This window comes from Notamacropus eugenii, chromosome 7 (genome assembly GCF_028372415.1).
Source record: "Notamacropus eugenii isolate mMacEug1 chromosome 7, mMacEug1.pri_v2, whole genome shotgun sequence".
Classification (NCBI taxonomy): domain Eukaryota; kingdom Metazoa; phylum Chordata; class Mammalia; order Diprotodontia; family Macropodidae; genus Notamacropus; species Notamacropus eugenii.
The window spans coordinates 34,673,332-34,687,507 of record NC_092878.1 but is presented as its reverse complement, the minus strand read 5'-3'; the positions used below and the strand labels follow the sequence as shown (position 1 = coordinate 34,687,507).

Sequence of the window (14,176 nt, the reverse complement as noted above, 5' to 3'; positions counted from 1 at the left end):
GTGGGTTTGGAGCTATGTGTATGTGCGTCTTTCTACTCCGCCATCTTGGCTCCCTTAACTCCTTTCATAGTCTGCACCTAACCTACCCCAGGCTACTTGCTACTCCTTAATCCCATCCTGATCTTCCCACAGTCTTTTTCTCTATAAAAGTTATTAGTCCCATCTGCATCAAATTTACAGGTTTATTAGAAATCTTCCCACACCTTCCCCACCCCACACCTCTCCAGCCAGTATTGTAATAAAACCTCAGTACTCTGACTGAAAGAAGGCTTGAGTGGTCGAATTCTTTCAAAGTAGACCTGCTCTGTGTACCGTTTGCATTTCAAGGTTCCCAGCACTCTAAACTGCAGCAAGACCACTTTAGGAAAGGTAAGAGAGGAGACTGAAAAGATACTCAAGGGAAAGGCAGGGAGGCACTGTGGTAAAGAAAATAGAGAGCCAACCTTAGAACAAGTATTATGCTGGTTTAAATCTCTCCTGAGATACCTATTTAGGATGTCCTATGTGACCTTGGGCAAGTCACTTAACTTTTCTTATTCTTTAAAAAATTTTTAAATAGATTTTAACATTTACTTCTATAAGATTTTGAGTTCTAAATTTTCTCCCTCTCCCCAAGAATGACATACAGTCAGAGACTATTGTGAAGCCTATTTTAAAGATGAAGAAACTGAGAATGAGAGACATTAAATGACTTGCCCAAGGTAACATGGTTGGTAAGACACTAAAACGAGATTCAAGCCATTCCTTGTTACAGGAAAAGGAATAAATATCTATTAAGAACCTACTATATGCCAAGGGGAAGCAAGGTCATGTAGTAGATAGAGTGGCAATCCTAGATTCAGGAGGACCTGAGTTCAAATCCAATTTCAAACATTAACTAGATCTGTAACCCTAGGCAGGTCACTTCACACTGTTGCCTCAGTTTAATCATCTGTTAAATGAGCTAAAGAAGGAAATGGCAAACCACTCCAGTATCTTTGCCAAGAAAACCCCAAATGGGGTCACAAAGAATTAGATGTGACTGAAACTGCTGCAGTCTAGGGGTTCTGGAAAACCTGAAAGTCAAGGACAAAAGACACAGATACTGCCTTGAAAGAATTCTACTCAAGCCTTCTTTCATTCAGACACAAGGTTTATTAAAACACCAGTTGGAGGAGAATCCTAGTGAGTCTGCACTATTGGCAAGATTTTAAGAATCTGAGCAATTTGGTAGATGAGAATGACCTTTTTTATAGTGTGGCCAATAGCTTGGGGTGCCTGGGAGGTAACAGAGAAGGGGTCTAGATGGGATCAAGGAGTGGTGGTCTGAGGTGATGCTAAATGCAGACAGAGGGCCACAATGAAAGGGCAGTTAGAAAGACCATACTGGGATGGGCCCAGTGCCTTAAGTTAGAGACTTGGTTTGAGGATCCTTTTGGATCCTTTTCCTTTCTGGGGTCCAGATCCCAAAGACATGGTTTTTCCTTTTAGGGTTTCAGATTCAATCCCCATCAAAGCAACTCAATAACTGTATGTCAAGCATTGTGCTAAATCCTTTTTACCAATATTATCTCATTTGATCTTCACAAACAACCCTGTGCAGCAGATGGTATTATCCCCATTTTATAGTTGCCCAGGGTTACATAGCTAGGAAGTATCTGAGATCAGTTTTGAACTTGGGTCTTCCTGACTCCAGGTGTAGCCTTCCATCCACTGCCCTATCCAGCTACCACTGGAGGCATTGTTACACAGTAGAAAAAGCAATGGTACAGCATTCTATTACTTATGCCATGCTATGGTTGTTGTTCAATCATGACAACATTTGAGGTTTTATTGACAAGGATACTGCAGTAGTTTGCCATTTTCTTCTTCATCTCAGTTTATAGATGAGGAAATTGAGGCAAACAGGGTTACCTGACTTGTCCAGGGTCACACAGCTACTAAGTGCCTTGGGAAGAAAAGTTTTCTTGATTCCAAGGCCCAAACTCTATCTATTGCCCCACCTAGCGGCCCCAAGTAACATAGTAAAAAAAACAATGGATTTGAAGTTAGAAGATGTGAGTTGGCTGAATAGGATGACCTCTAAGGTCTCTTCCAGTTCTAAATCGATGATCCCTATGATCATTCCTGTATCAGTATGCTTTAAAAACTTACAAAATGTAGATTGGATTGATAAATTTGTTTACTTTGCTTATATATATTTTTCTTTCTTCCAAGACAGCATTTAATAGAAGGGGTGAAGAGACTTAAGTGCTATGACAGAAAAACAAGAGGCAATGTTAACACTAAAAAAAAGCACAAAAAACAAAGCCTACCAACTCTTTTATCTGTAATCTCAAGCTCTTCTGCCAAGACTCGAAGGTATGTAAGCCTCCTCCTCTCCCTATCTCCTTCTCACTCTCCAACCACCTTGGAAGCAGTTTTTGGACCTGACGTTTCAGGTCCTAGTAGGTCAGGCACCTAGAAGCCTGTCTTGCACTCAGTCTGACGCTCTGAGGTTTTCGGTCCAGTGGCTGCGCTCGAAGTTGTGGACCTGGGCACACCCTCCAAGCATAGACAAGGAAGGATGCCCTATCAGTAAGTGTATACCCAACTCTCTCAATTCCCTCTGCGCTAGAGAATGAGGAAAATGTCAATTACATTTTTTTTCGTTTTTTTTTTTCAAGGTTTACACCCACATCCTCCTTTAGGGAGGGAGGGACTTCTAGCCCCAGGCCTGTAATGGGTCAATCTTCAATCCCCAAAAATTTGCCTTTGGGTTGTCTTTTACAAAATTGGAAAAAATTTAGTTTCCCTAAAGAACTTAAAAAGAAAAAGCTGGTGCTCTTTTGCAACACAGTTTGGCTTCAGTAGCACCTGGCGGACCATGAAGTATGGCCCATTTTCAGGACCTTACAATGTAATACTCTTTTACAATTAAGAGTTATATTTTCACCAAGAAGGAAAATGGATAGAAATACCCTACATAATGGCCTTCGTCAAACTCGCTGAGAACCCCATTCTTAGAAAAGAATGTAAGATGCTTGTTGCTGGAGTTGCCCCCACAAAAGGGCAATGGGCGTGAATTGGACGTTTTGAATGATCCCCTTTCTATGGCCCCCAGAATCTCAGCTCCATCTCCTTCTTTGCCTCTGTTCCCACCATCCCAACTCCTACCCCCTCCCCAATCTCCCCTGAGCCCTTCTCCTGCTTCCCAACCTCCTACTGCTCCCCTACCTCCCCTGAGCCCTCCTGCCACTCCCCAACCTCCCTCAACCTTACTGCTTTCCAATACCTAGCCCTCCTTGGCCACCCCTTCTTTCCCTTTGTTTCCCTTCCCTTTTTCTCTACTTCAACCCCCCTCGATTCCTGTCTCATTTACTTTCCATGTCTCCTATCCTGTATCTCCCCCCTGCTCAGTTCCCAGTGTTAATATTTAATATAAATTTTAGACTTTAATAAGGGCCAAAGTTTGAATTAAGGAGAGTCTGGACCTAATAGTCTCCTTTGTTTAGAGGATGCCTACACCTTGGGTTGTGAATAAACAATTTCAAAGGCCTGTTGAGGACAGGATGTCTGCAATCTGGGTGATGGGACTTTTCCTTACCTTGAATCACAAAGGCATGCTATGGAAGGAAGATGCCCATAGCCTGGGATCACAAAACCCAATTACAATGTGTTTACAATGTGAGAACTCCTTTCTCATGGCAAAATGTACTTAAGACAGTCAATTTCTGTACTAAGGCAGCCAGTTCTGATCCTGGCTCCATAGCGCTATGTAACCGTTTTCTTTATGGGGAATTGCTTAATTAATTAAATCATAAAATGTATGCATTTAGCCTGTTGCCTTTTCTCTAACCAAGTTTTCAGGTCAACACCAGCCATGGGTCTTGCTGAGGTGCCTCCCTCTGCAGCCCCTCTTCCCTGGGCAACACCCACTCCGGCCTCAGGCCCCACTCCCACCACACTCCCTGGGGTATCTCCCCCTCTGATCCCTTTTCTTCCTTAGGTGTCAGCCTTGCCAGCCAGATACCCTGGTCTTGCAGCTCAAACCAGTTGAGTCAACATTCCCCAGCCCCTCCCTCATGAAAACTGGGAATTCCTATCTCTCTAATCAAGCCCCTACCCCCAAGGGCCTTCAAGGGTTTTCCCCCTGAGGGAAGTGCCTGCCTTCCCTAGTGGGACCATGAGAGTGCATGTTGCATCTTCCATCTTAGACCTCATTCAGATTAAAGAGAAACTGCAGAGATATTTGGAAGACCCCATTAAGTTTAACTGAGGGTTTTAGGGGCATATCCCTACAATTTGAGCTTTCTTGGGGTAATTTGCATATTTTCTTATCTGCCTGCTCTACCACTGAGGAGAAGAGGACTATATGGAAGCAAGCCCAAAAGTTTGGGGATCATTTGGCTAGCGATGATCCCACAAAATACCCCCCCAGGAGCAGCTGCTGTTCCCACCAGTGACCTAGCATGGATTATCAGAAGAGTGAGGATAGAGGAAAGAGAGACCATATGGTAATTTGCCTGTTAGAAGGCCTGAGAACTGCATTTCAAAAGCAAGTAAATTTTCAAAAAGTTAGGGAAATTACTCAGAAAAGGAAAACCCTGCCCTTTTTCAAGACCGCTAGTAGAAGCTATTAAAAAGCATACAAATTTGGATCCTGACTCCATAGAAGGGGCAGCATTCCTTAGCATGTATTTTATTAATCAGTCTGCCCCACATATTAGGAGTGATAACGTTTAATATAAAATTTTGGAATAATCTCTTTGCTCTCTCTGAAGAAAACTCAGAGAATGCCTCTTCCTATGTCAACAAAAGCCAGCCAAGGCTGACTTAACATTCCTTGGGAGACCTTTAACCTAAGACACTATCTTGAATAATGGGACATTTTCCATATCTTAATATTTGTAGACATATACTATGTTATGGCATGTTAATGGTAAAGAAAATGCAGACATCTTAGGTCGTAATTTCAATTGAAACTTTGTTTACCCTTTCCTGTGTCAGCTATTTCAAGTACCTGTTTAGGACAGGAAGCCTGGTGGGATTTTCTTATTGTATGTCACAGAGACATATGTTTACACAGCCTGGAATCGCAAGGCCCAACACATACTACTTTGTTAATTGTCTTGGGACCCCAAACACCTCAAGTTCAATTACTGGAGACAGCCTTTAGAGTCTTCAATAACAGAGACCTAGTCAAAGCAGAGGAAAAAGAGCACAGAGACAGGGCCAGACACGGAGAACATGCTCAATTCTTGGCTCTTGCCCTAGCCAGGAAAAGACCCAGGGAGTACCCCTCCAGGGAGCCGATGGAGGAAGGCTGGCAACTTGGGCAGTGGGGAAACCTGCTTTTGATGTCACAAAGAGGGTCACTGGTCCAAGGAATGCCCCTTCAGGGTGCCTCCCCAGGAACTATGGAACTGTGCCCATGTGACCAGAAGGGACGTTGCAGGAAGGATTGTCCCCAAGGTTGGAAAAGTGGTGGAGCCGCCCCCCAATACCCTGTCCTCCAGTCTTCTCAAGACTCAGAAAAACAGGGAAGCCTGGGGCTTGGCAGCACTCCCACTTTCTCCATCTCTCTCCAAACCCTGGGAAAAAAATCAAGGCTGAAGGTAACGTGGCCCACTTTAACTAGGCTAAATTCTTTGTTTTAACTAATTACTCTGGCCCTACCTGCCCCTTGACCCCTCAGGTCACAGGCATTGGAGCGGAAACTAAGGAATGTCTCCAGCCTACTACAGGGATCTGTTGTTTAAACACTCCTTCTTTATGCCCTCCTCTAGCCCTGCCCCATTGCTGGAAAGGGACTTGATGATGAAATTGGGGAGCCAATTTTCTCTAGTTAAACCTCCCATCTACCTTTTCCCTCTCTTCACTAGATCTCCCCATGTTCACTTGAAAGTGTGGGAAACAGTCGAATCAATTGTTTGGGATCTAGGAATTCCAGGGTGAGATACTTCTGCCACTCCAGCCATTGTTATCCTCCCAGACCCTAAAGTGTTCCCCCAACCCAGCCAGAATCTGATTAAGCCTGAGGCCTGGAAAGGACTACAACTTTTAATTGAAAAATTCCTTAAGTATAAAATCCTTGTCCCTCATTTATCTCCATGCAACACTGAAATCCTTCCGGGAACAAGGCCTAATGTAGAGTACCAAATGGTTTAAGATCTCAGGGCTGTTAATGAAGCTGTTATTCCAATAGTCCCCAACCCATACACTATACTCACTCAGATTCCTGGGGATTTCTGTATACCTCTTCATGTAGACTTACAATTTATTTTTACCTTTGAATGGACTCTTTCCTGAGGAGTTAAGTGCCCCAAGGGTTTCCAGATAACCCTCATTTATTTGGCCAGGATTTGGGAAGGTATTTAAGGGACCTGAAACTAGCAGATTGTAGCTTAATTTAGTATGTGGATGATGTTCTTATTTGTAGCCCCACCCAAGCGGGTTCGTTGGCTGCTGCCACAGAAGCTCTTAATCTCTTGGGCACTTAAGGCTACAGGGTCTCAGAATAAAGTCCAGATGGCATGCCAGTCCATAAAGTATCTGGGCCATGAACTCATGCCCACCTCTCTCTCTTTAACCTCTGAGAGCAAAGACTATTCCTGTTGCAACCACTAAGAAACAACTTCGAGTTTTTAGGTAGGGCAGGATTTTGTAGACTCTAGATTCCTGATTTTGGTTTTATTGCTAAACCCCTTTATGACTCTACTCATGGCCCTAACTCAGACCAGGCTAAAGCTTTTGAGACTTTGAAAACTAAGCCTGACCTCGAAAAACCATTCACCCCGCATGTTCATGAAAGGACAGGGCAGTCTTAACTCATACCTTAGTACTTGACCCTAGGCCAGTTGATGTTTTTATTTACTCAAAATATGCTTTCCTTGTTCTACATGCCCATAGAGCAATTTGGAAAGAAAATATCTGACAGCAAAAAACTCCTCTATCAAACATGCCCTTTTATGTTTTGGCCTTGTCATAGTCATCTTTAATTCTCTCCAGAGAAACTGTCTTTTATGCCAGGGATATTGTCTTTTCCTTATACTCCTTTTGTGCCTGTTTGGTCCTTGTTTGCCTATCCTCCTTGCCAGGTTTGTCTCTTCCAGAGTACAAGCCATCAATGTCCAGACGACAACTCAGGCTATGCACCTCCTGAACAGGACCCATCGAAGCAGGGACAGCTCTACACCCCTTGCCAGCACGAAGCAGTTTCAGAAGCTAAGACTTTGCCCTTTACCCCAAAAGAATTTGGGTCTCATCTGTTTGAGGGGGGAATGATGGGGTTCAGACTCTGGGAACTTCCTTGAATCTTCCCACTTGATCTGGCCTTTCATACTCAAATCTGTTGCTCTTAACCTAGCCTGGCCTTCCACAGTCTTGTTATCTCTGGATTGCCCCACCTGCTTCCCACCCAAATCCTCCATTGTCTGATATCTCCTGATTGCCACCAGCCTTTTCCAACCCTTGACCAGTCACCCCAGTCCCACTAAGGTCCTCCTTGGACTACTCCTCAAGACCCTCCCTAAACCCCTCCTCTGATCACCCAAGACTACCAGACCACCCCCAGATCCCTTCTACAGTCTTTTCTGTATTTAAGTTCCATCTTGTCTCCATGAAGGCACTCAGATTCAACCCAGCTCAGACTCTGTCTAGCTGAGATTCTGGCCCGCTTGTTAATAGAAGGGTTACAAATGCTTAGGCTCTTTAAGAGTCAACCCAATGTGGCTTTAAGAAGGCTTGCGTCAAATTCATTCGAGCAGAAACTGGTGTGTCGGTATTTCGGTGTCCCCAGCACCCCAAACCTCAACACCTTCAACACTTAATGCATAAGATTTGTACTTTATTATAAACATGGTCCATCAGAAACAATTAATTAATAGTGAAACAACATGACAAGTGTAAATTTTTTTTTTTCTGGGTAATTAATCATTTTATTAATAATGTTAGCACATTATTAACACAAGGGTCAGTGACACTTTTTTTTTTTTAATTTTTAACATTCATTTTTTTTTTATTTATTTAGCTTTTAACATTCATTTTCACAAAATTTTGGGTTACAAATTTTCTCCCCTTTTCTCCCCTCCCCCCCCAAACGCCAAGCATTCTAATTGCCCCTATGACCAATCTGCTCTCTCTTCTATCATCCCTCTCTGCCCTTGTCTCTGTCTTCTCTTTTGTCCTGTAGGGCCAGATAGCTTTCTATACCCCTTTACCTGTATTTCTTATTTCCTGGTGGTAAGAACATTACAGTTGATCCTAACACTTTGAGTTCCCACTTCTTTAGCTCCCTCCCTCTCCACCCCTTCCCTTTGGAAGGCAAGCAATTCAATGACTTCCATAATAGTTGTGTTGTATAGGACTAACTATATTTCCCTCCATCCTATCCTGTCCCCCATTACTTCTATTCTCTTTTGATCCTATCCCTCCCCATGAGTGTTGACCTCAAATTGCACTCTCCTCCCTATGCCCTCCCTTCTATCATCCCCCCCCACTCTGCTTATCCCCTTATCCTCCACTTTCCTGTGTTGTAAGATAGGTTTTCATACCAAAATGAGTAGGCATTTTATTCTTTCCTTTAGTGGAATGTGATGAGAGTAGACTTCATGTTTTTCTCTCACCTCCCCTCTTTATCCCTCCACTAATGAGTCTTTTGCTTGCCTCTTTTTGCTTGCCTTAATTTGCCCCATTCAATTCTCCCTTTCTCCTCCCAATATCTTTCTCTCTCACTGCTTGATTTCATTTTTTTTAAGATATGGTCCCATCCTCTTCAATTCACTCTGTGCACTCTGTCTCTATGTGTGTGTGCGTGTGTGCATGTGTGTGTGTGTAATCCCACCCAGTACCCAGATACTGAAATGTTTCAAGAGTTACAAATATTGTCTTTCCATGTAGGAATGTAAACAGTTCAACTTTAGTAAGTCCCTTATGACTTCTCTTTGCTGTTCACCTTTTCATGGTTCTCTTCATTCTTGCGTTTGGAAGTCAAATTTTCTTTTCAGCTCTGGTCTTTTCATCAAGAATGCTTGAAAATCCTCTATTTCATTGAAAGACCAATTTTTCCCCTGAAGTATTATACTCAGTTTTGCTGGGTAGGTGATTCTTGGTTTTAGTCCTAGTTCCTTTGACTTCTGGAATATCCTATTCCATGCCCTTCGATCCCTTAATGTAGAAGCTGCTAGATCTTGTGTTATCCTGATTGTATTTCCACAATACTTGAATTGTTTCTTTCTAGCTGCTTGCAATATTTTCTCTTTCACCTGGGAGTTCTGGAATTTGGCCACAATGTTCCTAGGAGTTTCTCTTTTTGGATCTCTTTCATGTGGTGTTCTGTGGATTCCTTGAATATTTATTTTGCCCTCTGGTTCTAGAATCTCAGGGCAGTTTTCCTTGATAATTTCATGAAAGATGATGTCTAGGCTCTTCTTTTGATCATGACTTTCAGGTAGTCCCAAAATTTTTAAATTGTCTCTCCTGGATCTATTTTCAAGGTCAGTTGTTTTTCCAATGAGATATTTCACATTATCTTCCATTTTTCCATTCCTCTGGCTTTGTTCTGCGATTTCTTGCTTTCTCATACAGTCCTTAGCCTCCATCTGTGCCATTCTAATTTTGAAAGAACTATTTTCTTCAGTGAGCTTTTGAATCTCCTTTTCCATTTGGGTAATTCTGCTTTTGAAAGCATTCTTCTCCTCATTGGCTTTTTGAACCTCTTTTGCCAATTGAGTTAGGCTAGTTTTCAAGGTGTTATTTTCTTCAACATTTTTTTGGGTCTCCTTTAGCAGGGAGCTGATTTGCTGTTCATGCTTTGACTTCATGTCTCTCATTTCTCTTCCCAGCTTTTCCTCCACCTCTCTAACTTGATTTTCAAAATTCTTTTTGAGCTCTTCCATGGCCTGAGCCCATTGAGTGGGCTGAGACACAGAACCCTTGATTTCTGTGTCTTTGCCTGATGGTAAGCATTGTTCTTCCTCATCAGAAAGGAAGGGAGGAAATGCCTGTTCACCAAGAAAGTAGCCTTCTATAGTCTTATTTCTTTTCCCTTTTCTGGGCATTTTCCCAGCCAGTGACTTGACCTCTGAATATTTTCCTCACACCCACCTTACCTCCTGATCCTCCCAGCCAGTGTTTGGGGTCTGAGATTCAAATGCTGCTTTCAGCCTCAGGGCTTTGGGCGGGGGCAGGGCTGCTATTCAGTGTGAGATTAAATTCAGATGCTCAGGTGAGGGCAGGGCTGCCTCTCAGGCTCAGTTCCCTCAGGGAGTTTATGCACAGACCTTCAACAATGGATCCAGGCTCCTGCCTGCTTGGGGAGCCCTGGTCTGCCACTGCCCCTCAGCTTCTGTCTCCCGAGGGGGCCCGAGCCATGGGGGCACCCCACTCCCCGCTCAACCCGCCAAAGGGACTCTCTCACCGACCCCCGTCACCTGTGGGTGGAGGTACTTGTGCGGCCGCTGGAGATCCCGTCCCTGAAGCCCGCTGGGATCTGTTCCTCTCGGTGCCGCGGCCACGGCAGGGCTGTACTCAGCTCCCAGTCCCGGCGCCCAGTCCGCAGCACGAAGGACCTTTTACGAGAGGTTTGCAGGTCTCTCCGGAACAGAAATCTCCCTCGCTCCAATGTTCTGTGGCCTCTGGGTGCAGAATTCGCCGTGAGTTACTTCTTTGTAGTTGTTCTATGGGTTGTGGGTTCGGAGCTATGTGTATGTGCGTCTTTCTACTACGCCATCTTCCAGTGACACTCTCAATTGCCTCATGGATCGACAAGTGTAAATTAAGATGTTTGGGAGAATTAAGGGAGTTGAGGGGTTGTTTGGGATTTAAGCACCCAACTGGTTTTGTACCTGAATACTATAGGAGGGTTTAGTTATAAAAACCTTAATGATATTATTGCAAAAAACAAGTTAGCATTATGTAGGCCATGCTTGAAATTTTTTACTAATAGGCATTTCTTTTTAAAAATTCTTTTTTCCTTTTGGGTCTGGTGAGTGACTTTTTTAGGAGTAGAGTATTATTACTCTGAGAGAGTTGCCTGAGGCATTGAGAGATTAAGTAATTGCCCAGTTTGAATCAGAGGTAAGATGTGAACTCTGTTCTTTCTGATTTCAAGGCAAACTCTCTGTTTTCTAAACCACAAAGTTTAATCCATATTTTATAATGTGGTGTCCTGTCAAGAGATCTGGCTTCACAACTCAACTCTGATACTAACTCGTCCAGTGGTTTCAGTTGTGTCCAACTCCTCATATCCCCATTTAGGGTTTCCTTGTCAAAAATACTGGAGTGGTTTGCCATTTTCTTCTCTAATTCATTTTACAGATGAGGAAACTGAGGCAAATAGGGTTAAGTGACTTGCCAGGATCACACAGCTAGTAAGTGTCTGAGGTCAAATTTGAACTCAGAAAGATGAGTCTCCCTGACTCCAGGCCTGTCACTTATCCACTAAGCCATCTAGTTATCACTAATGAGGTAACCACCAATAGGTCATAAAAACTTTTAAAGTCTCAATTTCCTCATCCTTAAAATGGGGACTATCATACTACCTATCAGGTTATTAAAGTCTTAATGTACTCTGTTAATGTAAACTATTATTATTACTTCATATGGGAATGCTGAGCTTCCCTATTTAGACTGTGAGGTTCTCTTTTGGCCCCTCCTCACTGGGTACACAGCAAGCACTCTTGACTGACTAACGGTCACTCTGACCTGTTTTATAAAAAAACCAAAGTTCTGGAGAATGTCAGAGATTCCCCACTTAAGTCACTTAAGTGATCTCAAATCTGGACTTCAATTATTTTTCTTTAGGCATACATTCATTTCTTCTGTAAACATTTTGTGGTTGTTCAATTGTGTGACCCCACTTGGGGTGTTCTTGGCAAAGATACTGTGGTGGTTCACCATTTCCTTCTCCAGTTCATTTTACAGATGAAGAAACTGAGGCAAACAGGACTAAGTGAGTTGTCTGGAGTCACATGGCCAGCAAGTATCTGAAACTGGATTTGAACTCACAAAGGGTTTTCCTGATTCCACTGCACCACCTAGCTGCCCATAATAAACAAAAGCAAATGGAAAGAGTCCTGAATAAGAGCTGGGTTGGAATCTTAGCTCTTCTACTTATTATCTTGTGACTTGAGCACAGTAAGAAAGGACATTGGATTTGGAATTAAGAGGACCTGGGTTGTACTCTGGCCTCTGATACTTTACTGAGTGACCTTGGGTATGTTAGTTTACTTCCTTGGCCCTCAGTTTCCTCATTTGTAAAATAAGGGAGGTGAACTAGAGGGCTTCTGAGGACCTTCTAGCTCTATGTCTATGATCCTATCATTACTTGCCTTCTCAATGAGGTCTCAGTTATTTTCTTATATAGGTAGAATTTATATAAAGTTTTATGGTTTGGAAAAATATGTTACACATGTGTATATGTATCTTCACAAAACTCCTGTGGGGTGGGTGCTATTATTATTGTTTTCATGCTACGAATGAGGAAACTAAAGCTGAGAAGTGTTAAGTGACTTGTCCTAGGTCACATGACTAGTAAGTGTGTGAGAGCAGACATGAACTATGGTCCTCTTGTCTCCAAGTCCAATCTTTTATTCATTATAACATCTAGATGAGGAATTAACTAGGGTCCCTTCTAGCTCTAAATTCCATGCTCTCACACACACCCCTTTGTGCAGGGCCCAGGCCTAGATACTGGAGCTACAAAGACAGGTATGATATAGTCCCTCTAGACTATGGGTAGGTAAGTGATAGGCATCCCTAGGAAGTACATTATGTAATTGCCCAGCATCTTCTCAAATGCCCAGGCTGATAGTGCTTAAAGACAACAACACTTATATCCCACCCTTTCATTGTGGGATTGTCTTTTTTGGCAGCTGCTCAGAGCTATACCAGACTCTAAAGGGAAATGGTGAAAAGATATCTGTCAGCCAGCCAGGGAGAAGTTTTCATCATTCTTCCTGCTTCGAGTAAGTTTCTTTACCATTCCTTGCTGGACTCTTGTTCTGAACCACACTGATGTACTTGTTCTCTAGTTCAGAGGATTTAGATGACAGGTACCCAAGCATTTGCTATGTTGTATTTTTGTCTTTCAAATAATAAATATTTCCAGATCCAAGTAGCCTAAGTGATGACGTGGCTCCATTTTTAAGGGAACAGAAGGGGGAAAAAGGGGAGGAGGGTTTCCCGGATGACTGACAGCACATTTTAAAACTGAAATTTAAGTTGTTCCGTACACTGTAGGCATAATTTCCCCCATAACCTTTAGAGATTGTAGAATAACCCGTTCATTTATGGGCCCTCTCCATAAGACTGTGACCTGAAAGAGTGAGATTGGGGTAGCTGCCTCCCCCCCCCATAAAAACCTGGCATTCGTTCCAACTGGGAGTAGAGTACACCAACCTTGTAATTTAAAACAAAAAAAAGACTAAGCTTTAAAAAATAGCTTGAGTTTGGAGAAGACATCAACTCCAGGGGCTCTCAGCGTTTCAGCTCCCCAAACTTTGGCAATATTCCTTTGTTTCCTTCCTCAGCTAGTAGCAGAGAGCCGAGCATGTAGTAAGTTCTTAATTAACCTTAAGAACTTCAAGCAGTTCCGATTATGTGCTTGAGAGAGACTGGAGTTCTTGGTTGCTTTTCTGTCCTGCAGTCAAGTAAGCAACAATCATCCTACAACTTCCCTCCTAACAACCCCTGCCAGAAGAGAAAACTCACCTGAATTCCCAAAGGAGTCCCCAAATTCAAAGAGCACACAAAAAGAGATTGGAGCACTGGAAGGAGAAGGAGTGGTGATGGTAAAGCTGCATTCGATAGTACCTCCTTCCTTCCATTACAGTGTATATTCACTATAGCTCCTTCCACTTGCTAATTCATTAAACAGAAAAGTTCTGAGAGCAGTATCAAAAGACCTGGGTTCAAGTGTTGGTTCTAAAGCTGACTCTCTAGGACGTCGGGCAAGTCATTTAAACTCCCTGAATGAAATTTCTGAGAAGTTATGAAAGCTTCTACTATGTGCCAGACTGCTGTGCTAAGTGTTGGAGATACACATACAAGCAAACATGGCAGTCTCTGTCCCTAAGAAGTTCACAACCTAATGGGGGAGCTGAGGTTGGAAAAGGGACACAGAAGGGTATGTAAACCTGGTGGCATGATTTGGAGGTAGTAAGGAAGTAGTATGGTAGCTTGGTTCTGAGTGGATAATCACCAGCGATAGCCTAGG

General features: G+C 43.0%; 1 protein-coding gene across 1 annotated transcript in view; it reads right to left on the bottom strand.

Annotated features, from left to right (window-relative positions):
* DGLUCY (D-glutamate cyclase) overlaps positions 1–14,176 on the bottom strand; it is a 208,993-nt gene that overhangs the window by 125,272 nt on the left and 69,545 nt on the right.